Consider the following 13198-nt stretch of genomic DNA (forward strand, 5'->3'; position numbering starts at 1 on the left):
ATTCCATGGTAAAGAGATTTAACTGAGATCCTCGTTAGTATGATACCAACAGGGAACATTCATTTCTTCCACATAAATGCCTTGCCTTCTGTGTTCTTTTCACGATCCTTTTAAAATGTGAGTTTCCTCTCGGAATGAGCAACGAGAGAGGTTTTCGTTTAAAGATAAATTGAATTCCCTGAATAAAAACTGGTTACTGAAATGAATTCAGCTACAAACAATCGTTACGCAAGTGGAATATGCTTTCGTTAGTTTAAAATGAGCAGTTATCGAAATAGCATTGACCAGTTAGCAATCGGATTACTTTTAGCCACATGAAAATAATAGTCACAGGTTACTTATAGACGATACCATTATGACGATGTTACAGAAGAGAAAACATGGAAAATTTTAATGTTGTCGAGGAACTAAGCAGAAAATCATAATAATTGCGCGGCTTTTAGCTGTAATAGGCACAATCAAGCCATTTAGAATTAGTCTCAAAACTACCACATGATCACATGATTTGTAACGATATTAATCTATTAATCTTCTTCTATATATATAAAAATGAATGTGTCTGTCCGGATGTCCGGTATAGACTCCGAAACTACTGGACCGATTGACTCCAAATTTGGTATGTGGGGGTTTTTGGGGCCGGTGAGTGCTATAGGCATGGTTAGAAACCCCCCGCTACCTTCCTTCATGCCCTTCTCTAACACTTGATTGTTAAAAACATTCATTACTCCGCGAGTTATGAACCGAATACCATTAAAACTTGCACAATTGTTGATGGTCATCTGAAAAACTATGGGACAAAATTTGGTCTACATCGGATGAGGGGAAAGGGGAGCTTCCATACAACCCCAATCCTTAAAATACGTCCTAGGGCAATATGGGTATCGTTTCCTAGGTTTTGATGGTCTCTAAATCGATTGGATTCACTTAATACTCTTTTACATGCTTCTTTCACCTATCCACCATCACCACCCTCCATTCCGTACATCTTGCAGAGCAGAGTGAGGGGTGGGAAGGTTAGATAGTTGCGTTTAATTCATGAATAATAATTTTAAAAATGAGACCAATACATGAGAGAGAGAGAGAGAGAGAGAGAGAGAGAGAGAGAGAGAGAGAGAGAGAGAGAGAGAGAAGGGAGCCCGGCTAGGGTGGAATGATAACCATGGGACCGGTAATGCTGCAAATCGTTACCATTTTTTATTGGTATGTCTATTGTTGGTTTAAATTTTAACAATTTCTTAAGTTTAGTTAAGTCATGAGTTAATTAAGAAGTTGCTTTAATTTTCACAAATCAATTTACATGAAACAATAACAAAAACTTATTCAGTTGCGAAATATTTGAATTGATCAAGAATTATATTAATTTTCGACTATTGATTTACGTGCCTCTTATCATTGACAATTTTCAACGTATCGGATTATGAATGGTAAACGATCGGAATTGCATGCACAAACATATAAAGCAGCAGTAACCGAATAGTAATAGAAAGCAATACCAACATATCCTATCTATCAGGAACGGCTTGCGATTGGAATGATCACCGAGAATGTCCGAGAGAGAAGAAAGACCCTCGATCTGATCGATCGACGTTTGAGTAAATTTGAAGTGCGGTGCTTTTAGTTATGATCTACCATGTGACTATTTAAATCATCGTAAGCTGAATACCGGGGAAAAATGGATCAAGTGTGTCGTATTGTAATGCCGTTAAATACACAGCATTTGAACTTAACGAGCTATGTGCAAGCCGAATACTAAAGTCAAACTTTTTTTAAAAATACTTGGGAAAATATAATTCGTTGTTCCAAATGACGTCATTTAGCCCGAAAGGCAAAGCCTTAAAACTCAAACATCATGTTAACTTTCCAGCTCATATTTACAAGCACGTCGCATCTCTATTTCCAACATCACTAACGGACCTAGCTATTGATTTGGTTCATTGATAAATCGAATACTACCAAATTATGGAATAGATAAAATTATATCTACTAAAATTTTAAAGTTCCTGTTTACGATAAACCCACGACCGATCAAAGACAGTACGAAGTCTGTCGGGGCAGCTAGTTTAACATGAAATGAAGTAAAAAACGTTTTTCTCATGAACATGTGTTTTATCGAGTAACACTTCTGCTAGATTGTAATGGCGCAGTTTTGCATGATTTTTTAGTAATGGTATTAAAAGGCCTTTGCCATCATAAAATAGCTAAATACAAAATAAAAAGCTAATAGATTTCATTTATTTCATCAACAAAATCCTAGATCAACCGGCTCTTCATTCACTTTGCAGCAGACCTCTTTAACGAAGAAGGTCCCGTTTGCCTTCCTCCAGAGTAATTTAATGGGAATTTCTGCCCCCAGGGGAGGGCCTGAACCCTGCCACTACCACCACCACCACCAGCTGCCACCCGCTGTCATTCCATTTTGAGTCTTCCGCAAAGTAAAAGTTAACCGTTTTCGGAGCCTAGGCCCAGAAGCGACAGCAGCAGCAGCAGCAGCAGCAACCGTCAACATCATCGAGCAAAGCGTCCAACAGAAGAAAAAAAATCCAATTCTGAGAACCGAAAATACATCACGACAAATTAGTCTCATCCTGACGTCCCGTCGTCGTCGTCGTCGTCGTCGTGTTTCCCGTCAAGCGAAGAAAGTGCTTTTCTCCTTCCCTCCCTCACACACCCACACACACACACTCTCGAGAAAGCGTGCACAAAACTCTTCCGAAAGTCTTGGTCCCGGGAAACATGTTGGCAGAAATTAATTTCAACCCACTTCACATTTTACTGCCGCCGATATGTTGCCGCGCCATCGGCCCGGCATCAGGCACCCATCAACCCGTCGAATGCCTATCGCCTATCGTATCGAGCATATTCGATCCAGAGGGTTGGCATGTGCTGCGGGACCGAAATCTTGAACCCCGTGAACCCGGTCGGGAGACAAATGAGATCATTCCGGGAATCTTGCGCGCGGAATAGGCTCGTAAGATGCCCGGGCAAATGGCTTATCATTCCATCGCCACGTCTCCAGCAATCCGGGGGAAGAAGGCTGAGCGAGCGATAAATGTTTTGGTAGTAGGGTGGGTGGAGTTTTTGGAGTTTCCCACCTCCCGACCCGCCCACCTTCAATAAGAACAGCTTTCCTCGCGTAAACAAGAAGGCAAACTACCTTCATTAGAGGCCAGCTGGAGGAGAACTTCTCTCGGAGCATTTCGAGTGCGTCGACCGGCCGGACCATCCACCGGGCCTCCCCGGGCCTACTATGACGAGCGATAACATCAAACTAATGGCTGCAGCCGTTAACCTTCCTTCCTTCCTTTACTAGCATGGCCAACTAGAAGTGACCATATGATAGATTTCTTTCTCTCCACACACACACGCACAGCATGTTTGATGGGAAAACCGCTTGCTGCGCAGCATCGCCATGGGCACCGCATGTGGCCAAAACAATCAAACCCGGAAAGCGTTGCCACGATTTTCCCGTCTCCGCATGCTCCATGGCGACTCGATCCATTTCTCTTTTCGACACAGCACACATACACACACACACACACCGACGGCCATAGATGATGCTGGGCCTGGGGATTTTTTTTGTCGGTTCGGTTCCTCCCAATTCGATATTTTGTGATAAATAATAAGCATCCGAAGGAAAGTTTTCCCACCACCCTTTCTCTCTCTCTCTCTCTCTCGCCCCGGAGGAGATAGGAAGTCGATTCATCCGACAGCGAAGATAACGAAGGATAACGCGGTTGCCCGGAAGCGAACCAACGCACCCCACAAAAGGGGCCCAAAATAAAACAAGAAAAACTACTCCCCCCACCCGAAGTAAGGGGCGGAAAGGAATTGCGATGGATGGAAAACGGGAAACTTACAACTTTTCGATTTGTATTTGGCGCCGGCGAGTTTTTCACGCTTCACGTCCCTCTTTTCGCTCGCGCTCGATCTTGGTCGGTTTGCTTTTTGCTCCGTTGCCGTTGAGGTTCTTGCTTCTTGCTGAAGTTTTTCACCCGAGGGGATCGGGCTGGTGGCGAGCGGATTGTGTTTGTTTGTTTGGTTTTCTCGAATCGTTTGCTTTTGCTTGAGACTCCCCCGTCCGTGGAACGTCGCGTCGTTCGTCCTCGCTACGCTAGTGTTTGTGTGTTTGCGTTATCGCGGGAAAATAGAAAACGAACGTCGCGAGCGGCTTCGTCTCAGGTTACCAGGCTGCCCGCACGTGCCACCAGCAGCGACGGCCACTTGTGCTGAGCTCAGCACAAACGCGATAGACGCGTTTCCATTTTCTGGCGACGGCGATGTTTTGGTGTCGCTGTTGCTGCGAGATGCTGTTTTCGGTGGAGGTAGTTTTTCATTTGTCACACTATGGAGCTGAAGGAGGAGGAGTAGGAGAAGCAGAAGATGTGAAGTGACACTTCTACCTCCGCTTTCTGCCCTTTCCTCCTCCACAAGATGAATCACATCAATAACTGGAGTGACTGGAGGCTGTGTGTGTGTGTGTCGTGTGTCATGTTTCCGAATCACTCGCTCCCGAAGTGAGGAGTTCCAGGAGATGGAGTACGAGTTACACGCGACACTTTTGCTTCCGGGGGGTGGGACGTAGGGTGGAGGGCCATCGTATTATTTCAATTGGGGAAGCATTAATTTAAGGAGCAGATAGCGCGTCAGATCAGATCATTTGGGGCTCGATAAAGGAACGATGACAATGCCACCGGAAAGAAGTTTGTTTTCGCAGAAAAGTTGTTGTTTGTGCGTGGATTGTTTTTTTTTGTGTTTGAGGCGAGGAGTTGGATTGGATTTCTGTTTTTTTTTTCCACTGCGATAGATGGTGCGGCCTTCATCACGCGCCGTGTTGAAGTCAAAAAGTGAGCCTGAAACCTGAAACGATTCCACCGGTGCCACACCTACTGTTTGTGATAAGAGCTAGGGTTTGAGGACGGTATTTCATCGCAAAACGTGGCACGACATGTTGATGGCTGAGTAGAGCTGATTTATAGGGAGAGATTTATCTGCACGAATGAATGAGAAAGGCCGCAACCAGTTTCCATGGTTATATGGTTTCATATCAGACGTGAGCTTCGTATCTCTTTGTTAAGTTTTAACTAACCAGATTAATTTGGTTCCATTTATTTCAATTAAACCGTTACGGGGAGGATACAAACTTAAACCATGCTCCACACAAAGCTGAAATTTATCATAAATTTAACTAGATTGAAGAATTTCATTTCGAGCAACATGTTGTGGTGAGTGCGGCTTCGTAACAACTCGAGCATTTGAATGAAATCTTGTACATCGTAACCACTGTACCCTTTTGCTGTAAGGTTTAATTCATTCATTTGATTCGTTTAGAAACTTAACCAGGGTGCAGATATATTGATAAGTCTGTTGCTGCCATTCATTGTGCGAACCAGAAGCCTGATTCAAATGAACACTGGCACAAAATGACAAAGCATACATGCATCTCACTGTCAGTGCTGCATTACTTTCACACAATTAAATGCCAATTATATTCTTGAAAGAGTCTGCTTAAATTTCCAGTCTTGAATTATTGCTGACACATATTTAACGAAGCTCCTTCCCATGCTAGGCACAAGTCAACTTGCTGTCATCAAAAGTCCATTGAAAAGGAGGTTCCTCTTAGCAACCATTGTCACTAATTATCAACCATCGAAATTCGGCCAAAATGGTACGCTTTGAAACACTTGCCGTGCACCGTTAGTGTTCAAGTTCAACATACGGACGAGGTTCAACGGGTCTATCATCCGCCCGTTGACATGCCCGTCCATGACGGAAATCACAGGCCATTGACTCAATTAGTGTGCGGAAGGGGGCCTCAAAGCACGCGCGCCTCTCCCCGATGTGAACGAACGAATTGAAAAGCAAAGCGTGGCATCGATGGTCGGTGGAAAGAACATGTCCCGCGTCGCGCGGCTTTAGCACCAGTTGCCTGCGTACGACGCCGATTGCCGATAATAAAACAGCAGTCCATCGATGAAAAGCCATAAACATCATCGATTAAATCGCAAAACCGACTGACGCATGCAAGCGTTGGCAGCGGCACCGGCACGACTCACTCGGAGTCACAACAGCTGACAAGGCAGGCTATGGTCCGTTGCCACCGCAGAGTACTGCAGAGCATCGAGCACCGAAAATGGAAATCCATCGAAGAGAGAGAGAGAGAGAAAAAAAGCGCAATGCCAAAAAGTGGTTCGCACAACGCTATTTGCAAGCTGTCTCAACATTGCCGTGTTCGCGTTGATTTTCGTCCGGTCAACCCGTCCTGGCTCAAAACGCAGCGCGCATCCTGGACAATGGTCCAGACCTAATACACCGCGACGGTCGCGATTGCGAAGCGCCAGCTACGATCGAAATTCGTCCAACGTTCGTTTTTTTTTTCGTTTCGGAGGGAGTAAAAAGTGAAATCCAATTCGATCGACGGTCGCGAGAGGAGGAATCCTATTTCAGTCATCAGCCATCAGCCTGTGCGTGTGTGTGTGTGTGTGTGTATCCGATTGCGACGTATAAATAAGTGGTCACGCTCGGTTAGCATTTCGACAACGACATCGAAGCACTCCGGCGACACCACCGAGCGACACCGAAATTTTCGGAGAAAGATGAAATCCGTTGCAGCAACATTGCTCATTCTGGTGGCGCTCTGCATCGCTGGCAGCATCGCACAGTATGCTGGATACGCACCGAAACCGGTCCGTGTGGCGGCAGCACCGCAGGAGCTCTATCATCATTCATCAGCGGCCACCGTAGCAGCCCGGAACTACGCAGCTGGAGGATACTCGACTGGTCATGATCCAGCAGCAGCAGCAGCAGCAGCAGCAGGGCATTACGGAGGACACACCAAGTGCGGTCCTCCGGTGCACGATGGTTGTGCACCCCAGTACGTACCGGTCCCCTGCGTGGCATCAACGCACGGTTCTACCGGGTATTACGGTTACTGACCCCCGGGGGGGAGGCTGTTGCCGAGTGGTCAGTGTCTAACACCGAAGACCGAAGAGCGAGAGAGAGAGAGAGCGAGTGGTTTGTGATTTGTGATAATAAAATGCCCAGATTGAACTGAACAGCTCGAGAGTTTGCTTCGTTATGTGTGTTGGTTGGCAGGTCGTCAAAAAGCATCCGAAATTGGCTACAGACCGGTCGATCCGGTCGATCCGGTTCCGGTCGCTTCACCGAACCCTTCACCCTTCACCGAAAATTGACTAAAAACTAGCAAAACCCCCGGTAAATGGAACCCTTCTCCTCCTTCTTCTCCTTCTCCCTTTTCTTCTTCTCGTCTGCGTCGATGACATGCGCCCGTCAGCAAGTGGGCGGCGGCGGTGGGGTCAGTTTTTGGGGCCCGGGATCAGGATCAAATTATGAGTAGCAGATTGCGACTGGGCGACGGAGGAGAACAGAGCAATCAATATGCAGGCAGTAATTAATTCGGCGTCACCGTTGGTATTGGCCGTTTGTGGGTGTTTTGGTGGCAAGATTGCAGATGACGCTACGGTGTCCGAGCTACCGGGCACCGGGCACCGGGCACCAGGCACCGGTTTTTGGTATGATATGAATAATGCAACGAAGAGCATAAAAAGGATGACAACCACCGGGGTAATGGGATATTGTCACTGATTCCTTAATTAGTTCACCCGGACGCACGTGCTCGTCGACTCAGTAGTGGCAGTAGTGGTGCCGACGAGAGGGGTTTCGAATGTCATACCGACAGGGTGACAGGAACCGGGTGGTGGTCCTGGAATGCGCGCGGGACATTTCGGTGTCATAAAGTATGGCCGGCGTAGGCCGATCATTTCGTTGCTCGCATTAATGGGAAATGAAGCGCTGATGAGTTTGAGGTAAAGTTCTGGTGGCATTTATAATAAGCTACCCGGCCAGCTGAAGCCATGAGCCATGAGCGTGGCTTCAAATGGTGCCCAAAATGACCGATCAGTGGCATGGAAATGGGATGGATTCGTTCGGCAGAAAGTTTTCCAGAGCAATGACTTCGATACGGTAAACGGTAACAGTGTGCGATCGTTTCGTTTGTTTTGTGCGATCGTTTCGTTTGTTTGTGTCTATTTAGTTAATCAGATCGGCGTTATTGTGAATATGGTATGGCTTGTTAATATCATATTTCAATCAGAACACTTACAGAGGAAACTATTTTGCTTCATTGCGAATGTAGATCTGCAAAAAAAGAGAAAAGGAAAGTGTTAAACCACTTGTTGCTGATTTGTTGCTAAAATTGTTTTATGGGGATTATCTTGAAAAAGTCCTTTATAAAATGTTTTATTAGATACTCGAGTCAATTGTTTGCTTTGATTTACGTAGCACACAGAAAAGGGTACAAACAAAGTTAAGTTAAGTGAGTAGTTAGCTCTAATACCACTCTTTAAAAAAGTATGTCCTAAATATGGAGAAATGATAATCAGAAAAAATTGAATACGCATTATTATTTTGCTTATTGTTAATTTCAGCATCCACATTCACATTTAAGAACCAAAATTTAGAAGCGATAAGGTTGTTTCTCTTCCATTTAAATCATATTTCTTAACTTAGCTTTTCTATAAAAATGTATTACTAAAAATTATTCGTTAAAAGTGTACTTCGTTGCTTATGGAATTGCTGTTCTGATTAATCATAGAAATTCTTATCGACTTTAAATTTTGTCAAATTAAGAAGTTGGTCAGCAGTTTAGTTCCTGCATATAAAAAAGATCAGCTTTATCGCAATTTTATAATACAATAGTTCGACATTTTAATTTCATTAACGATCATAGTAAAAGTTGTCGAAAGAAATTACCAAAATGTTTAAAGGAATAACTACTGTCTTTGAAGTATCTTCCCCTATTGTTTGAAAACAAATTCTTTAAAAAACATATCTTCAATGCATTGCCCCAGAACAGAGGCGTCTTTAAATGCACAACAAACGTGACATAACCGCAGCGCAACTTGAGACACTTGCCACTCGACAGAACCACTAAGTGAGGTCAACCGAAGACAGTGACCATTGGACACCTCGTAAACGTTGCTGCTGCTGCTGCTGCTGCTGCTGCTCCTCCTAATACTACGTCAGCAAAACAAAAAATACCCGGTCGCCTGCAAGTCGCGTGGCACTTTGCAAGCAGCGCGTTCCATGACCCACGGTTGTACTTTGATCCCTTCAGCCCACCACCCCGTGATGGTCGTGGATGGAGCCATTTGCAAGTGGAACCGAATCGCACCCACCCGAAAAACGTCAGCATTTCAGGGCTTCCGGGCACCCGTCGATGGCGTCAACGCGGGCACGCTGCTGGTGGTGGCGGTCATGCACACACACACAGTAAACATGTTTATGTTGGCATATATTTTTTAACGAGCTGCCGAGCACGCTGTTGGTAAGGGGAGCGCGCGCGTGCCGGTCATTACGCCGCCATTGGGGAGAATTCGTTTCTTTTTTATGTTCCCAACCAGTGGGTTTGTCAGCGCAAAATGTCAGCGCGAAATTATTCCCCAAATGTTTCACCATTGTTTGGACCATTCCGGAGGGTAGGGGGTGGGAGGTCCGGTCGTCCACTCGCTTGACGGTCGCGCTGGACTTTCAGATTAAAATATCTGTGTCATAATGGATTTGTCTTGTTTTTTCGCAGCTTTGCTCTGCGGGTATGGAATGCTGGGTGGTGGAATTATGTTGTACAGTACCCTAAAAGCATCACAGTGGGGGTGAAAAACCAGCTGATGTTACCAGACTACCAGTCACCATGTCGTGTTCGGATTCTTTACCAGAATTCTGGGAAAGTTAAGAGCCGGACAACCATGCAGCCCAAAAGCATAATGTGTAAACATACACACGTCACGCTGCACACTGACCACTGACGTCGAGCGGACAGGAGTGTCATCTGAGAACATGAGACCCCGTTGGTCTCGCATAACACACCAGCCAACATCGGCGAGCATAAACATCAGCGATCGTGTATAGTCATGCATACGGACGGACAGAAGGACGGAGATTCCCATTACCGGCGTTTGCTAGCATGTGGGCCCTTGGCGTGTTTGCTGGCGAGCAGTTAGACATTATGATCGGCCGAGATCGGTCGGGTTGGTTGGTATGTTGATTGTGGTTGCTCTCCACCACCGCCGCCATGTTTGCATGGCAAATTTTTCCATTTGCACTCACTGAACCGATGCGAGATTAGTTTCAATTAGTTTAATGAGCAAGTAAATATGTATGAGTGTTTCATCCCACCCCCGGGGGGTGAAGGAGGAGGTCCTCGCGTGCGTGTGTGTGTTCCGACGTGATGCTGCGGAAACGAAAGTGAAGCTGTGACCGTGTGCGTGCTTCTGATGAGACCAAAACCAGAACCAGAGAGAGCGATGGAAAGCGTCATACACAGAAGGGAGCGGGGTTGAATCGCAAACAAACGGCAAACGGGCCTACCCCGGGCTCTAAAGCATCCGGTAGCGATGATGGTGCAACGCAACAGCGCAGGCTGCCGATTGCCGATGGTAATTTATGCTGGTGATAATTGGAGTGCATAAATTAAGGCATATTATTCTTTGCAGGAAGGCACCGCGACAGTTCATCTCCAGCACCACCGGATGTCATCAGCAGCAGCAGCAGCAGCAGCAGCACCAGCAGCATCATCCGGTGTCCGGAGTCCGTAGCCATCATGCCATAGCCAGAAGTCGTACGGGACCGGAACGTTCCGCGCTACTGACCCTGTTCCCTGTATCATCGTCACCAACGGCAACAGAACGTGACATCAAGCTAGCGCCTCCTGTTTCGGTAAGGCTAACTGGCTACTGAGATGATCCACAGAAATGACATTACCAGAACGACCTTTCACTATGACGAGCCAGAGAGAGAGAGAGAGAGAGAGAGAGAGAGAGAGAGAGAGAGAGAGAGAGAGAGAGAGAGAGAGTGAGTCGTTTGGTTAACGTTGATCAACGTTTTATAACTCAATCAATCGAAAGAAGGAGGAAACTTCTTAAGATGATTAATCATTAAGCATTCTATTAACGGCTTTATCAGCTTGATCAAGCGGCTGTTCTTTAGTGCTGCTACTCCATTCTAGATTCATCGATTAAAGCTCTCCCCCTCTCTCTCTCTCTCTTTCATCGAGTTTATGGTGCTTAAGGTGAACATAATACACTGAAGTTCGATCGACCTAGCGCCCAGCACCTGCTTCAGGCTTTTTAATTGGAATCTAAGATGGGACTGCGGCTCTAGTGCCTGTAGTGCTTATCACCGACAGGCTCATCAATCCCATCGAACAGTGTTACATCTCGCACACTTCGCTTCCTTCGAAGAAGTAGTTCTCCGGAGCCTTGAGGTAGAAGTGATATTGGCACTTTTGAAGCTCCTTTCCACCATTCATTATTCATGCCAACCGACCAAACCGACCGACTCCATATGGCCATTAACAGGGAGAAAAGCATCTGGCGGCCACCACCTTGGACCTGCCCTCCCTCCCCCGCCTCTTGACCTTTTCTTGGGCGACTCGTAATGGCACGATCCCTTCTCCGGTAACCTTCTTCTTTCGCACGGAGTTTCGGTCGATACAATGGCCCCACTCCCTTTCCTGGGATACACCCGCCCGCCCCGGGGCTACACTTAAGCACCCCGCAGTGAGGCCAGTGAGGTTAGATTTCCACAGATTTACTCCCCACCCCGACGGATTCCCTGCCAACAAGCGCCACCGAACAACGAAGACGATGAAGTTCGACGAGACGTGAGAAAGTTTTTGGTGTGAACGTGTTCCGTGTGAAGCACCACACCATCCACCAGGATAAGATAGGAAGAGAGAGAGATAGAGAGAGAGGAAAAGAGAAAGAAAGAGAGAGAAAGGGAGGATTTGTATTAAATTTTAACAACGTATGGTCACGGGGTTAGCCACTGAGTGCACACTGGCGCGCACTGGTTGTATCTCAAGTGGTTCCTTGTGGTTGTTCCTCCTCCTTTGCTGCTACTGTTGCTGCTGCTGCTGCTGCTCCGTGCCGTACGTCACCGATTTGGGGACCCCGGTTTCGTTACCGGGCTGATAAGAAGGAATTATGTGCTCTTCATTACCATGAATAATTAATTGGTAGCATGTCGTCTTCCACGCCTCAAAGGCAGCGCAGCAAGCAGGTCGAAAGATCGTGCCTTCTTGTGCTTGCATGACGACGCCGACGACGACGATGACGACTAACGACTACCGGTTTCTTGTAAGATTGAAGGACCGAAGGGTGGCCTTCACACTAATAAGGTTTACCAGTTGCTTTTAAGTTAGAAGCGGGCGGCGGCGGTGGTTTCTTGGTGAGAGCAGAGCAGAGCAGAAAGGTCTCGTTTCTTTGGTCGTTTTGGTCACACCATCCAACCCCAGCGAAGGCAATTACCGGGTGTAATCCGTGATCCATACTGTTGTGACGTTGCTTATGGGAGGGGCACTCATAAAATGATGCATAAAACGTTAATGCATAGAACATGATCCAGGTTGCTTAATTCATATGAAATTCAAGCGGCATGATTGTGTTGGTCAAGTCAAGACCATTTTCAATTAATTGATTGGAGAGATCCCAGTGCCTTTTAGGGTCTGAAAACAAATAAACATTTCACTCTTCTCTCTCTCTTCCAGCTCAATCCCAACAAAGCATGTTTATCTCGCTTTTAGAGGCAGAAATGAGGAATGGAAACAATAGAAGCCACGACACGAGTCAAGACCACAGCAGAAAAGCAGCATTTTCTTTAAACAGCCTCCAGAGGAAATGACCACGCAGGAATCTTCGACAGCCATCAATTGAAACAAAATAAAAGAGAGAAACGAGAAACATCCCGAGCATGCCGAGAATGAATAGAAGCAGCAGCAGCAGCATCAATGTTAAACTTTCTCATTCCAGCCTCAATCCCCATTCCATTCAACGCGAGGAAGGAAAGCAACGAAATAGAAAACCATTTTAATTTTCCTTCGAACATAAAAGCATTGGCGAACCGAAACCGAACCGGAAAACGGAGGGGTCGGAGGGGCCGAATTGAAGGAAAGCATGCCTTTCATGTCGACCAGCCACACCCAGACATTCAGCCAGGCCAGCAGCATCATCATCGTCCTCGTCACCATTGTCGGGATTGTATTGTTTTTCTTTGGTTCTGTTTCTGTTTCTGTTGAAGCAATGTGGCAGCAGCAGCAGCAGCAGCTCGTGTTCGGATTCCATTTGGATGTTTCGTTGGGCCTCTTTGTGTGGTCGGAATTGTGCCAAATATTGTGGTGCAGCCT

At 46.3% G+C, this 13198-nt stretch overlaps 1 long non-coding RNA gene across 1 annotated transcript; it reads left to right on the plus strand.

Annotated features, from left to right (window-relative positions):
• Positions 1 to 10217: 10217 nt before the first annotated feature.
• On the plus strand, positions 10218 to 12749 carry LOC125959251 (uncharacterized). The gene is made up of 3 exons (XR_007469757.1): positions 10218 to 10451; positions 10509 to 10731; positions 12563 to 12749. It is a non-coding gene; the product is annotated as an uncharacterized LOC125959251 (long non-coding RNA).
• The last annotated feature ends 449 nt before the right edge of the window (positions 12750 to 13198 follow it).

This window comes from Anopheles darlingi, chromosome 2, assembly GCF_943734745.1.
Source record: "Anopheles darlingi chromosome 2, idAnoDarlMG_H_01, whole genome shotgun sequence".
NCBI classification, from domain to species: domain Eukaryota; kingdom Metazoa; phylum Arthropoda; class Insecta; order Diptera; family Culicidae; genus Anopheles; species Anopheles darlingi.